This window comes from Toxotes jaculatrix, chromosome 18 (genome assembly GCF_017976425.1).
Source record: "Toxotes jaculatrix isolate fToxJac2 chromosome 18, fToxJac2.pri, whole genome shotgun sequence".
NCBI lineage: Eukaryota > Metazoa > Chordata > Actinopteri > Toxotidae > Toxotes > Toxotes jaculatrix.
The window spans coordinates 1,340,804-1,353,914 of NC_054411.1; the positions used below are offsets into that span (position 1 = coordinate 1,340,804).

Below are 13,111 nucleotides of genomic sequence, written 5' to 3' on the forward strand. Positions count from 1 at the left end.
TCGGCAGCTCATTCTTTGGTCAGATAAAACCAAAATACATTGGTTTGGATCTGATGGAGTCCAGCATGTTTGGTTGGACCTGGACCAGGACCAGCACAGTGACGGCTCAGTGCCGACTGTGAAACGTGGAGGTGGGAGTTTGATGACATGAGAGCGAATGGTGGAGCCGTGGAACTTTTATAGAAGCTGCTGTAAGAAAACAAAATCACTACAAAATAAAAGAATGAAATCCCAGTAACGACAGTGAGAAGTGAAATAAGCAGTGCCGGTGTTTTGTACTAATACAGATGCCTTTGAATGTGGGACTTTTACTTTGTAATGCAGTGAAACGTTCCTCCCCTCACAGCAGAAAACACTGCAGGACATTCAGATGGATTTTAATAGCATCAGTTTTTTCCCAGTCTTAATAAATTTAGTGACAATGAGCATGAGGTGTCAGCCGTCAGCACACACTCGTCACCTGCTTCACTCTGTGTTTGAAGCTCTGAAGGTCAGACAGTAATGGACCTGTCAGGGACTCACTGTCTGATTTAAGGCAGCGCTGATACGCAGCACAGAGACGATTCCTCTGCTGGGACACAGAGGAGAAAGTAAACAAAGCTGCCGCTGTGGATGGAAACCCTCTATTTCAAAAATATGAACATGAGCACACTGAGTATTAACCTCCATATCACACCCCCCCCCCCCCCCCCCCCCACCCACTGGGTGTGACGATCCCTCCCCCCTGAGCCCTGTCTGAGTGTGTGTTCTATTTATTTTTTCAGCCTGCTTTTATAGTGAAGGCTGTGAGCCTGGTGTGCTTTGGTTCTCTCTCTCTCTCTCTCTTCTCCATGGGAGAAGCAGCACACCTGTGGAGTCCTGCTGAGAGGACACCTGTGGAGGATCCTCATCCGTGGTTTATTTAAGGTGAGGGCTGGAAGGATGCTGCCGCCAGAACATTGCAGCTCCTCGCTTGGAACGTGCAGCGCTCAGTGCAGCGTTTGAGTATTTTCAGTCTCTCGGTTGCTTTAGTTTTCTGCAGCTTCTGTTTTGCATAGAAAACTCTGTGAACTCCTCAGTAAAGGATTTCCTCTGACCGTCTCCTGTGGGTCCTTCCACCAACCAACATCGTCATTTTCTTCCCATTTTATTATTTTCCCCTGAAAAAAATGAAGTAAAATATGTGATATGCAAATTTAACTGTCCTTTTTATTACTATGATGATTGTTAAATTGTATGAATGAAATAATATCACAATGAAAGTTCTCAGTCATCCAGGATTTGATGAGTTAAAGTAAATCTGGTAAATCTCAGTGTCACATTGAACAGAGAGGCTGTGTTTAGGGGAGGTGGGACCCACGTCCTCACAAGTCCCAGGCTGTCCTCTAACAGACTGGTCAGATACACTATGATCCTCACAGTACAGGCACAGGCACAGGCACACACACACACACACACACACGCACACACACCTGGAGATGATGCCCTTAATTGATGCTAACTGCAGAGTATGATTCCACATGAACAGAGCACCTGGTGTCTGCACACACAGAAGGTCAGAACAGTAACACATGAATATAAACTTCTTTTCACAGGCCAGTCACGAAGACAGAGCAGACGGTGGAGGTTGGCAGTGGTGGTCCACTCTGTGTGTGTGTGTTGGCTGTTGTCTGAAGGACATGTGGACCCCACAGGCAGTGGGACCCCAGCCCGTCCAAAGGCCTGTCTTGATGTGAGGGAGTGTACATGTTTTGTAAACGTGTTACACAAACATCACACACACAATCAGCCATCACCGAATAATTTAAGTGTGTGTTCATGTGTGTACTTGTTCGGACCAGCGATCACAATCTGGGTCCACGCACAGACAGACAGCATCAGTGTCTCAGCAGTCTGGGCGTGGCTCTCAGCTCTGAGCCCACTGGTTCATCCTGAATACGTAAATCTTTAAAAACAGCTCACGAATATAAAGTTTCAGTGAAAACAACTACCGCTCCAGCACAGCATGGCTCCCTGTCTGACACTGCATCATCATCGCATTTAATTCTTCATTCTGTGAACGGTAATGTGCACGTGCAGGTGTTCGTCTTCGGTACAGGTCGCCCATAATGAGATCCAAAACTCCTCTCCACGGTTCTGGGCTCCATCTGGACCCTCCAGCTCTCCAAACAACAATCCATTTATCCTGCCGAGGAGCAGCAGCACTGGGTGTCCCTGACGGAGAGCCACACAAGCGCTGCGACTTATGGTCTGAGGACACCGAGGATGAGTCATGTGGAGTAAGCGTCGTGGCAGAAATCCCACATCATGCATCAACTCTGCATTACTGCACATTAACGCTGCAGCAGACACTGCAGCTCCTCACCTGACTCACAGGAAACGCAACTGCAGACTCAGGACAGACACTCGTCAGTCGGACACCTCGTCAATCTAACGATCAAATGACTGAACTGATTTCACATCACATGAACCAAAAAATCTTTACGTGTGTAAAAAAAACAGAAATTTGTGGAACAATAACACACACACACACACACACAGGTGTGTCAGCACACAGTTTCAGCAGCTTTGGTCATTGCTGTATGATGGACAGGTGTGATCTTACAGAGAAAACCCAACAGGTGTTTTAATAACAAGACACCACAGGGTGAGAGGTTTGAGATCACACACACACACACACACACACACACACGTGTCATTCATTTCATCTATAAAAGGATACTTAAAGAGTGCCAGGTGGTCGATGTCACACTCCACCACCTGTGTCATCGCTGAGACCAGATGCTTCCTGCTGCAAGTGGCGCTCTGTAAGTCTGTGTGTGTGTGTGCGTGTGTGTGTGCGTGTCTTCCTCTGTGGGCGTGTGAGACTGCAGGAACTCTACCGACCCAGAAATCCTCTCCGCTCCTTATTGCCCCCACAGGGTCTGGAAGTGTGTGTGTTGTCCTCTTCAGACAGCGGGAGGTGTTTCATTAATGTGGAAGGATTTCTCAGTTTCACGGCTCAGTGATGATCACCTGAAACACCACACGGAGCTGAGAATCCTCACGCTGCTAACCACTGGTTACCAGTCCTCAGACTGGAAACAGCCTGTCTGCTCCTGCTGCAGTCCGACGGTGTGCAGGTCAGGTGAACTACAGAATGCATGTTTGACCTTTGAAATGATGACGCCATCTTTTTTTGTTGCTTCTTCCCTTCAGCTGCTGCAGCAGAGGAGTGTGGGCTGTAGCCTTTGTTCTGATGGAAATCAGACACCCAGCGGCGCGTGATCAGGTGGTTTCTGTAACGTGACGGTGACTGTACGTGGTCGTGGTCGCGTCGTGCTGTGGTGAATCCCCGCGGATCCCAGAGAAGCCGTGATTCATGTCAGTCAGATACGGTTGGAGGGAGGGTCTCGACCTTTCCCTGCTGTGGCCCCTCGCTGGGTCCCCAGCACCCTGCCGTCCTCCCCCGAACAACACCAGCACCTCAGGGTGGGTGAAGTCAGACATACCACCTCCTGCTGCTTTATTCCCAGCTGACAGTGTGTCTGCAGGGTGTGTGTATGCATCAGTGTGTGTAGCCTCTCAGCTCCCTGACTCTTCCCCACCCACCTACTCTCCTGCTCCCAGTGTAACCGAGTCCTAAACCTGAGTCGTGTCACAGATTAGTTAAATCACCAAAATCATCAGTCTCTTTTTCGAACAGTCACCTAATTGAACGGTGAGGTGTAAGCAGTGTGGCGGCCTGTGGGGACGAGAGCACGGCTGTTAGCTTTACTCCTGTTTGTGCTTTTCAATAGTCTAATAACACACATTAAACTCGCAGCTCAGCAGGTAACAAGACACAACTGTGAGGATACAAGGAAACACACAAAGGATCAGTGCCTCAGATCACTCGCTCCCTCGTGAATGATTTTCCTTCTCTATAAATCCTTTATGTATTCACAAGTCTTTGTTTTGCTTGGTTCGATTTACTGATCTTTGAATTCAGCTTCATTCTCCTGTTCCCTTTTTTAGGATATTTATTTATTTACTTAAAATTTCCTCAATGTGCCCTGGCACTACTTTCAGAACCGGACCGCAAGGTCCAGATTCACTCCTGTATGAGACACTAGACTCGGAGTTACTACAGCCCACACTGCTCAGAGTAAACGGCTCAGAGCAGCGAGCGAGTTCGACAGAGCTGATGAAAAACAGTGGATTCCTCTTTACTCCAGCTTCAGCGGGTTGGGCTGATGATCGGAGCGGAGACTGATTTAATTTAGAGAGAGGGAGACGGGGGAGGTGTGTGCATGTGTGTGTGTTTGTACTGGATGTAAACAGCGCATATATTTGTGTGTGCGTCTAAAAGACAAAGTGGAGGTCACTGGTCCATCGGACAACTCGGCTCTAATTTGATTAATTTTGCCCCCCGTGGCATTGGAGGGTCTAATCTAAACAAGGTGAAACGGGAGGTGGAAGGATACAAACACACACACATGCACACACACTGTCAGTGAAGGACGCCTGACAGGAAGTGAGTCAGGTGTGTAATCACCTGTCTGTCCTGTGGTGTCCTGCTCGTGGCTAATTTCCTGTCCCTCACTGTCTGTGGCGACGTAAAGAAGGAAGGTGACGGACGGCGAAGGATGACAACCTCTATAGATTCGTTTTTGTGCTCACACCGACCGAGGCTAAGGAAACCTCTGGATCTGACGTGACACTGAATCAGGGTGAATCACGTGTGAAAGAAGCTTTTGCCCTGAAACTCGCAGCACAGCCTGTGGAGTGTGTGTTAAACCCTGTCTTTGTTGTGCAGATGTGTGTGAGTGTTATTGTCTCTGTTTCATAAGCTTAACTTACCGCCTGCTGCCACAGGAACATTTCAGGAGCAACTGTCAGTGGAGCTGACGACTAAAGTTCAGTTTGGTTTCTGAAGGAAACCTCATTCAAAATAACATGTCAGGACTTTGGCTCCCTGGAAACGAGGCGACATCTTGGAACGTGAACGTGGAAGTGACCAAATTCTCACATCTTGACGACTCAAGGCTCTCTCTTCTCTGAAGTCACGCATCACATGAGGACGGGACCTCCAGAGTGTTAAGAAGTTAATTTCAGATGCACTCTGGTTCATTTCCTCAGGTCTTCCACAGCACTGCAGCTCTGTGAATGTCCCTCGAACACATCCCCGTAAAACAACTCCATCTCTGTCTGTGTTTGAAGAAGCTGATCTCTCCCCGGCCGGCTCTCTAATCGATAACCAGCCTGGTATTACTGTGGGCCGGCGGTGAGTTATTCCTCCCAGCTCCACACGGACCAGAGCAGGAGGCTGATGGAGGAGGGAGAGGGTCGCAGGCGGCAGGGGGATGAGTCTGAGCAGTGGAGCGTTGACTCAGGATTGAATCTGCGGAGACACAGACTCAACGATAATATACTTTGAGACAGAGCGAGATACTGTACATGTATAAAGAAAGTCTGAGTGAGTGTGTATATGTGACAGAGAAGGTGAAACACAAGGTTACTGGATGCAGCCGAGTAACCTGAGCACTGAAAGTCCTCGCTTGATATTCTCTGAAATATAAACAGTCTGTGGCTGTGTGAGTCTGTGACTGAGTGTGAGTCTGTGACTGAGTGAGTCTGTGACTGAGTGTGAGTCTGTGACTGAGTGTGAGTCTGTGACTGAGCGTGAGTCTGTGGCTGTGTGAGTCTGTGACTGAGTGAGTCTGTGACTGAGTGTGAGTCTGTGACTGAGCGTGAGTCTGTGACTGAGTGTGAGTCTGTGGCTGTGTGAGTCTGTGACTGAGTCTGTGACTGAGCGTGAGTCTGTGACTGAGTGAGTCTGTGACTGAGTGTGAGTCTGTGACTGACTGTGAGTCTGTGACTGAGTGTGAGTCTGTGACTGAGTGAGTCTGTGACTGAGTGTGAGTCTGTGACTGACTGAGCGTGAGTCTGTGACTGAGTGTGAGTCTGTGACTGAGTGAGTCTGTGACTGAGTGTGAGTCTGTGACTGAGTGTGAGTCTGTGACTGAGTGTGAGTCTGTGGCTGTGTGAGTCTGTGACTGAGTGAGTCTGTGACTGAGTGTGAGTCTGTGACTGAGTGAGTCTGTGACTGAGTGTGAGTCTGTGACTGAGTGTGAGTCTGTGACTGAGTGAGTCTGTGACTGAGTGTGAGTCTGTGACTGAGCGTGAGTCTGTGGCTGTGTGAGTCTGTGACTGAGTGTGAGTCTGTGACTGAGTGAGTCTGTGACTGAGTGTGAGTCTGTGACTGAGTCTGTGACTGAGTGTGAGTCTGTGACTGAGTGAGTCTGCAACTGAAGCTACACAAATGTGGGTTTTCTGAATTACTGTATTTCCTGGTTCCCTTTGAAAAGGCTTCGGTGACGAGGACTCTCTTCTTCGGGGATTAATCGTTGCAGACAGTGAAGCTTGATCACAGTGTGAACATATGAAAGAAACTTTTAAAATCTCTGTGTTGTTATCACCGTCTCTTCAGACCTGTATCCGTCCCTCCTCTATCCTGTCAGTCTGCGATAAGCCGTCCCTCGGTCTTCCTCTGTGTGCAGACTTTGCTCTGGCAGAGGCTTTAGCTCCTAAATCACTGGAGCTTTTTGTCAGACACAAACGATGTTGTTCTCTTCATGAGGAAGCAGTCGGCAGCAGGGAGGACGGACAGATAGGCTGTAAACCAGAGACACCAGATTAAGCTCAGGATTAACTATTGATCCTTCATTCAAACACACGTTCTTTTCCCTCTTCTCTCTCACACTTTCTCTCTTTATATTCATATTTCTCTGTTTCCACTCTGGTTTCACACCGACACGTCACAAAAGAAAGACAGAGCAGAGATAAAGACGGGTGGAAAGTGAGGACTGATTGCAATTCCCATCAGCTAACGAAGCCACGTCCCGTCCAATCAGCCGCAGAGCTCCGGCTCTCTGAGGGCTGACAGGGAGGGAGGAGGCTGTAATTGAAACTGACCAATCGGCCGTCTGCTCGGCTGAAATGTGCCTGGACAGCTCAGACAGTGTCATTATGGAGCAGAGCAGAGATTTACCTGCTTTGTGTTGTTCATGGTCACGGGGTGAGCCGGAGGCCTGAGGCACCTCCATAGATAAAACGCCGACGCCTTCATCCTTTCATTCTCTGTGGAGTTTTAACTATTATGTTGTTATTATGTTATAATTAGCAGCATTTTGGCTAAAACATCAAATCTTCAATCATCTTGTTTTTTCTCAGAAACTTTGTTCTGAGAGCAAAGCAAACGATTTAACAGGTCTGAGAGTCTGAGAGGCCACGTTTCACTCTCTCACTCCAGCCTTGGATTTATCTGGGTGAAGGATCAATGAGTCCAAAAGCTTAAAATGCTTTTCAGTGAAAACTGAGGATTTTCTGAGGCTTTTTATGTGATAAAGTAAAAAAAACCTCCTGCAGATTTACATCTGTCAAACTGTGGCGATCCATGTCAAGTCTCAGGGCGTATCTCAGGTGCTGGCAGGTGGATGCTGTTAACTGACCTGGGCCTCATGTCAGGTCAGGAATGGACCAGTGCACCGGCCCCCATGCTTTCACTTTTACCCACAGCCTGAGAGAAGTTGTACTTCAGCTACGAGCGGTTAGCGTCACACACTCGATTTTCATTTTTGATGCCCATAAAACTTAAGACCAATTCCATGAGCCTTTTCTTTTTATGAAATCTTATTCTTGACGGTTTGGAATAATTGAATGAACAGAGCTTTTGGCTGAAAGAAGAAAAAACCAAAGGCAGAAAAGTACAACAGACTTTCTTCCTTTACCTGCCAGTTAAAGCAGCGTCCTCGTCAAACCCAGAGAGGTGAACACAGACAGACAGAACGAACACTGTGAATAAAACATCGACTCAGCGAGCAGTTGGACCGGCGCACACACACACCAATACACTCCACCCGGTTCTCCCTGGGTAGGGATTTATGGTGCATCTCCTCCTTTTCACATCTCCTTGACACTTTCATTACAAAGTAAAATATCACAGAAATTGGAAATTTCCCTCTCCTGGAGAGGCAGTCACACGGCAGGAGAGAATGAGGTGTGCAAGACAGGCAAGCTTTTCAATAACAAGGTCCATCTCAACGCCTGACTAATCCTGACATGTGACAGAGAGGCCCTCAGAAAAGAAGGATGACCCCGCTTCATGCTGGGGTCCCCGGTGGAGCAACCGGATTCTGAATTGGACGAGACCCTCGGGCGATAATGGTCCCTGTGAATTTCAATCGAAGCTCAAAGGATTAGGAACGAACCGAGGTTTCTCATGCATGCTGCAGAAACTTGCAGCAACTTCCAAAGGAGACTTACGTGGGATTTCAGCTCGGACACCAAACATGTTCTTACCCAAACACACGACATTTACAATCCATGGCAGGAAAACAGACTGAGAATAAAGTTGAAATATTTGAGGAAAAATTTTTTTGACAAAAAGTCAAAATCTACAAGTAAAAATTCCTGACTCCAGGACAGAGGGAGATTATTTCAAATGCTAAACAGCTTGCTGATGTTTGGCCCCGCACACCTGCACAGGTGTTCTCACTTACTCTGGATGATTTGACCTCTGCTCTAGTTCACGGTGCAGGTTTTATTTCTTGTTCAGTTACAGATCGTCAGTAGACCTACGTCCTTCACTTCAGATTCAGGTGTCCAGCTGGTGGTGGTTGTAGTGGGGGTGGGAGGTGGGGGTGACTGACCTTCTGTGCTGGAAATATTGTGGATGTTCTTGTTTTATAATATTAAAAGCAGCAGAGGAGGAGAGATGCTGCTTGTCTGTAGTGACAGTAACAGTTGAATGATAAAAGTGCTGTTGTTAATCTGCAGCCACACACACTTTTCCTGTGCGACAGCTTTAGTTTCAGCAGGCGGACACTGGTCTGAACGCTGCTTCACGGTGCAGTCGAAACCCGCCTCTCTCTGTCTCACCCTCACAGATCCAAAAAAAATCAAAACCAAAAACTCAAAGGAGAATGTGGGAGGTTTCAGTCAAGCCCAGCTGATCCACACCCACACCGTCCTGAGCAGAGGTCCAGCCGGGCAACATAAAACACCAGTGTGGGTGGATTACGGGCGAGCTCTGAATTAACCATGACCAGCTTTTCACACCAGCTTTTGACCACTAGCTTCAGTAAAATGGAGCAATACTTTTAAAGAGAGACTGAGAGACAGTACAGAAGGACGATCTATCTGTCTTCAGTTGCTGTCTGTCCCTCGTCTGTCACTTTCCCTCTCGGCCTCTCTCCAGAGCTGCCACCATCAATCACGTCTGCCTGTCCTGTAACAGCCGAGTCTCCGCAGATTTACAACGTCAGCTTCGCTGTCCGAGGTTCAGACTCGCTCTCTTTATCAAAAACACGCAAGATATTACAAGAAATTTCAAAATGAGAACAAAGTGGGTTAAAAACTGATCAGAACTCGATCTGCAAACACGGGAACTGAGCTCCACCACAACACGACAGGAAAAACCAAAACCAAAAACCAGCCCCGTCACTGTGGAGGGCCACAGGACACCAGGCACATTTTCTACAACCACTGTGGGATTTTACCAAATCAGCATTTACAGCTTTAATCTGACTCAGCTGTGTAAATACTGTACTGGCTCTTTCATGTCCAGTTATCTGTTTTATTATAATGTAGTCTTCATGCTCTACACTCCTGTGCCTCCATCCATCCATCCATCCATTCACGGCTCCATGCTGCTGACGGATGAATCCATCCTGTCATTCATCCCACTTGTCATTTTTCTTCTCTTGAAGACTCTTCATGGAAAATAACCTTCAGATGAGAATAAAATGTCAGTCATCGACAAACAGGTAAAAAAAAACAGCCCTCAGCTCATTTCAGACATTTGAGGCTGAAGGTCTTGATGATGAGTCACAGAATCAACTGTGACTGACGCACGTTTGAACCTCAGCCGCGTTGATCTGTGCTGCTGCCTGCGGCTGAAAAACAGAACCGTGCCCCATTTTCTGCAGTGGTGGAGCTGTGGCCGGATAATCACTGCCCCGCCTGAGACAAAGCACACCCCCACCCAAACCGACTGGCAACCCAGTTTCAAGATTCTGACTGTTTCACTTAAACATCCTCCACTGCTGATATTTAAAACAGACCAGTACGGAGCCACTGTTTCCAGCTCACTGATGTTCTGCTCCAGTCAGAGCCGACACTGGTCCTCCCAGCGCAGGCGCCAGTTCTCCTCCGGTGGAGGTGAATAGATGAGTCGAGACGAGACGGGGCAGCAGGTGCTGAAGCCGTTCAAGTCCCATCGCACCTGAGAAACGGCTCGTCTGTATCCCATGAAAGCAGGAGCAGGTGTGAAATTAAATTATGACCTCAGTGATTTGAAGTACGAGCACAGGCCTGTCGTGCCGCTCCGCTCCGCTCTCTGAAGGTAGGTCCACGTGGCTGGATTGATTGCTGGAGTTACAGTGATGCCGCTGCACTTACATCACTACACAAGCATGTTATTATGATGCAGGTTAAGCTGCCAAACGCTTCACATCGTGCCCCGAGGCAGAACCGAGGTGCAGCCGCGCGAATGCAAAGAGCAGGATCCATTTTTTAAACACACTCATCCTGCAGAGGACAACAGTTCTAACCACTGAGCCACCGAATCACCCAAAAACAGAAAAACCCCCTACTGGTCACAATCAGAAACTACAACACTATTTATGCTAAGTTTTACTGACCAGTCTGTCGTTGGTTAGGCTGGTCAGTCCAGCACCAAATATCTCAACGACTACTGGGAGAATAAAGGAGGAATAAAGGACATTCAAACTCAAACATGATGAGATGATGCAAATCTCACATTACACATATTCTGTAAACATGTGCACACTCCTCACTCACGCTGTAGGCTGCGATGTGAGTCGCTCGTGTTTCAGCGAGCTCTGCAGGTCTCCGCAGCTGCACACACACTTTCAGCGTTTTTTAGTTTTTAGTTTCACAGCCTCCATCGACACTGTTTTAGTTCATTCTCACCACTTTCATCTCATGTGAAGCAGCAGGGGGTTGTTTTCAGTGAGGAAGCTGAACACCACCTGCTCAGCACCACACAGCAGACACATCAGATAAATCAGGCTTCGGATACACACACAATAATCAGTCAGCAGACTGAACCTTTCCATGGAAATGTTTCTTTGCACTGTGAGTGCACAAGCCAATTAAAAGCATCCACAGCATCTGATTCTGAGGCCGTTTTATATCGACCTGCGGCGGGCAGCTGTTAGTTTGCATCAGTAGTTTACATTTGTTTGTGTCACATTGGTTCAATCGGACTTCCTCCATGCACAAGGCCCCTATTTACAGTCATACATACATTAATATAACATAGTTTAAATTCAGATTTAGAGGCTTTTCCTACCAAGAGTAAAACTTCTCAGAGGAACGTGTTTGTAATTTAAAACCAGTCGAAGATAATGGTTTAAGATAATGAAAATGCTGGCACTGGCCTTCAGAAAGTCATTTTGGTGGAACCCTGATACGGACGGCTGCCGGAGACAGATAGACGGCTGCCGGAGACAGATAGACGGACGCAGAGTCCCGTTAGATTAGGAGAGGGAGGCGTGAAGAGGAGGTTCAGCTGAGGGGATAATGAGCTGCAGGTCAGCACACCGCCGCACTTCTTTACCGAGGGGAAATCAGGAAGAAGTGGGGATGAGCTGGGGTGTTGGCTGCAAACACACACACACACACACACACACACAGTGTGCAGACATACAGATAAACTGATATCCCTGCATACACACACAGTGGCTGGTCACAGAGTGGATTAACCAGCCGTGTGACTGCCATCACTCTGATTCTCCTTTTTAAACGTATTTAGAAACATGTAGGTTCACCATCTGCTCACGTCAGTAAACACTCCTCACAACGTTTCTTACCCTTAAAGCTGCATTCATTCATTTCTTTGGCCACGACGGTGCAGAGAAACACCAGCACGACCTCAGAGACACACAGACCTGATCATCGTCTTATAATTATCTCTGACTCTCACATCCAGCAGACGCAGAGTAACGTGGTGTGTGTCCACCTGATCAAACTTCCCTTTGGTTTTGGAAAAGCTCCGTTAACCCCGAACACACTGAAACACCAAGATGTTGTCTGAAGACATTTTGGAAAACCAAAGGTCTGTGGGAAGACAGAACAGGTGTGGAGGTGTGGCGGCGCAGGGGGAGGAGCCTCTGAGCACACATTTCACAAGTCCCAGTGTATGATTGGCTGCACAAAGCATGTGATCTCAGTTTGTTTTAATCATAACAGACCAAGTAGTTTTAGTTACCCAAAGCTAACCAGCCCTGAAGCCTCTGATCGGAGGCATGTGGTCCGTCCAGCCTCTGGTGTAATGTCGGTGAAGGCTCAGCTCCGTCACTTAATCTCTCCGAGGCCCAGAGGTGGAAGTTATTGTTAAAACGTCTGCATCGACACGCCACACACTGCTGTCAGCAGTCCATCCTCAGGGAATTTGCATAAATGTCATTTACTGGCCAAAATAAACAACTTAACCCCCCCACCCCCACCCCACCACCACCCCCACCGCCTCCCCACGCCCATTCACACATTTAATTGGAAAAACACAACCAGGAGGAATCTGCTGAGCGTGGAATTGATTCGCAAGTTATTTTCACTGGAAACTGCTGTTTTTCTTTCCTTTTTTTTTTTTTTTTTTTTGAGCAGTGTGTCAGTGGAAGCTGCTGAAAGTGAGAAGCATCACTGTGCCCAACAATGTGACCGGCAACAGGAAGACAGGGATCCTTAAGAGATCCTTCAGTCGAGTAGAAACGTTCTGCATTCAACACGTATGGAAGGAAAATGAAGACGTATTTATTTATCACTAATGTTCCCAGAATAATCAGCGGCTCCTGTTGAGCAACGCGTCCTCTCACAGTGTGAGACTGGATTTAATTAAACACTAGTTATTAGCTTAACAGGCAGCCTGGATAAAAGAAATGCCTTTTTATCCAACATGCAAGATGTTGAGGGACTGATGAAGCCTGAGCCTGGATCAGTTTCAAACATTTACTAAAAAAAAATAAAAATCTCACAGTCTGTTGTTCTGTCTCACACCGTTAACCTGAGAGTGAGGACTGTGACCTCTGAGGACATAAAGAGACACTTCCTCTGCTGCTTTATGGACACGGTGCTACACTGACAGCAC

At 47.5% G+C, this 13,111-nt stretch overlaps 1 long non-coding RNA gene across 4 annotated transcripts in view; it reads right to left on the reverse strand.

Moving 5' to 3' along the window:
* Window positions 1-13,111, reverse strand: part of LOC121198754 — a 23,904-nt gene continuing 10,793 nt past the window's right edge. For 3 of the 4 annotated variants that reach the window (XR_005896365.1, XR_005896367.1, XR_005896364.1), the window contains 2 exons: window positions 6,433-6,615; window positions 4,198-5,341 (listed from right to left, as the gene is read on the reverse strand). This is a non-coding gene — a long non-coding RNA (uncharacterized LOC121198754). Of the gene's footprint in view, window positions 1,140-4,197; window positions 5,342-6,432; window positions 6,616-13,111 lie in introns of those variants that run through there. The other variant, XR_005896366.1, reaches the window with a different exon arrangement.